This window comes from Frankliniella occidentalis, unplaced genomic scaffold (genome assembly GCF_000697945.3).
Source record: "Frankliniella occidentalis isolate FOCC.00 unplaced genomic scaffold, Focc_3.1 Scaffold32, whole genome shotgun sequence".
NCBI lineage: Eukaryota > Metazoa > Arthropoda > Insecta > Thysanoptera > Thripidae > Frankliniella > Frankliniella occidentalis.
Genome location: NW_026267162.1, coordinates 2,171,547 through 2,173,568, shown reverse-complemented (window position 1 = coordinate 2,173,568; position 2,022 = coordinate 2,171,547). Strand labels below are relative to the sequence as shown.

The 2,022-nt window shown below is 49.0% G+C and overlaps 1 pseudogene; it reads left to right on the top strand.

Moving 5' to 3' along the window:
• Positions 1-717: 717 nt before the first annotated feature.
• LOC113215753 (ras-related protein Rab-7a-like) lies at positions 718-1,729 on the top strand (annotated as a pseudogene).
• The last annotated feature ends 293 nt before the right edge of the window (positions 1,730-2,022 follow it).

The following is a 2,022-nucleotide window of genomic DNA, read 5'->3' as shown; positions in this document are numbered from 1 at the left end:
GGGGGGGTGAATCCAGCAGCAGGACACTGTTGCTTTGCGAACAAGACACCCTCCTCCCCCCTCCTCTCATCTCAGCCTTCCTCCGCGCTTTTGAAACGAAGCGGAGGCCAAAGATCCTCAGCTCAATGGAGCGCCGCGAGCGGGTGGCACGGCGTAATTAATTCCTTATTAAACACTGAGAATACTCCCCCTCTCTCTCTCTCTCTCTCTCTCCCTCCCTCCCTCTCTCTCCCCCTATCTCCCCCCCTCTCTCTCCCCCTCTCTCTTCCCCTTTCCCCTCCCCGCGCCACGCCCTCCTCGGCCCTCCCTGGTTCGCGCACAAGTGGCTGCGCTGCCCTCAGCTTTCCTCCACCTCCACTGCCGCCCCCAACGCTCCAACGACAACACAGGTGGGGCAGACGCGAGGCGCAAGGGCTAAGAGAGCGGGGTTTCGGCGTATTCTCGCGGGCCCACCGCCTTAGGGCTTTGCTTGTGGCCTTCCTTTAAAGACAGGGAAGTTTTTGCGTTATCTCGTGTGTGTGTGTGTGTGTGTGTTTTGCTCAAAGCTTTACAGTGGTGCTCCCAGTTTTCCCCCTCGTTATAGTGCGGGTGGAGAAGCACAGGCCGCACGCTATGCCCCGCCCCGTGTCCCGTCTTCCGCAATACGGCCCCCACATCCCGCTCGAAGGAAAAATAAAACGATCCGGGCCGGTCGGGCGCGTCTGTCCCGGACCGGAAATGCAAGTGCACCGAATGTCACCCATCAACCGGCCTGTTGATGGGTGACTATTATTCACACACCTGCACGTGTGCTACAACCAGATTTACACACTTGTTGGCGAGTGAATATTTTCACTTACCTGGAGATGTGCTACATTCGTGGACTTGCATTTTCAGTGCGTATTGTGTCTCACCCGCTGACCGAAGGTAGGTCCTCGAGGGGGATTGGCGTATTCCAACAACAGCTGCTCAACGCAACGGTCAGCGGATTCCAGTCGCGACTGCTAGGCGCCTCGGCGCGGCTGACAAGGGAATTCATTTAAGTGTTAGTCCCCGATTTCGTTCCACCTTCAGTATGTTAACAACAAATTCTCAGACAATGTAGACCTAAGTTGCTTGAAGTTACCCACAAGGAAATCAAGGTGGATGACAGGGTGGTTACCGTTCACGTAATATCAGAATCGAACTGTGTAGAAGACAAATAATTCATGTCACGCTGTCCTTCCAACCCTCAAATGTGTTGTTCCAGATTTCGGACACTGCTGGGCAGGAAAAATATCGATCGTTAAGTAAGCAATACTATAGAGGTTCTGACTGCTGTGTGTTAGTTTTTGATGTCCACTGCTCCACATTCCTTCGAATCTCTGGATAGCTTCAGAGAAGACTTCCTTATTAACGCTTCTCCATGTGATCTTGAAAATTTTCCCTTTAATGTGCTGGGTAACAAATGTGATGAGGGATAAAGAGGGGTATGTAACTAAGTTAATCTGAAGGCTATGTTTTAAAGTTTCAGTAGTCCTTCAAGTCATTTTCTTCTCAGGTATCTAGCAAGAAAGCTCAACAATGGTGTTTGAGCAAAAACAGCATTCCCTTCTATGACACTAGTGCGAAAGACGCTTCGAATGTTAATCAAGCACTCCGAACTATTGCCAGAATAGCTTTCGAGCACAAGACTGAAGTCAACGAGTTTCAGTATCCCGAGACCCTTCAGAAAATTATTCTTGGCGACCAAAGTGATCAACGAAAATAAAGGTGTGTGGGAAAATGCTGTTAACAGAGTTGTTTTCAGGGTTTTCCCAAATTTGTCTACAAAAATGTCAGTGGTGTTCCTGCTCTAATTTTGACCATGTGGCGATGTTTCATGAATTACAGTGATTTTGCTTTGTTTTCTCAAGCCTTTGCAATAATATAACGTAAAATTCTCGTTGGATATTCTCTTTTTTGTGCCGTTTTCATTCACTCTCAGTCTTCTCATGAGAAAATAGGGTATTTCAGAGCTGGAGGTGAAGAAGTAAAGTGGAAGAACAAAACGCGCACTGCTCA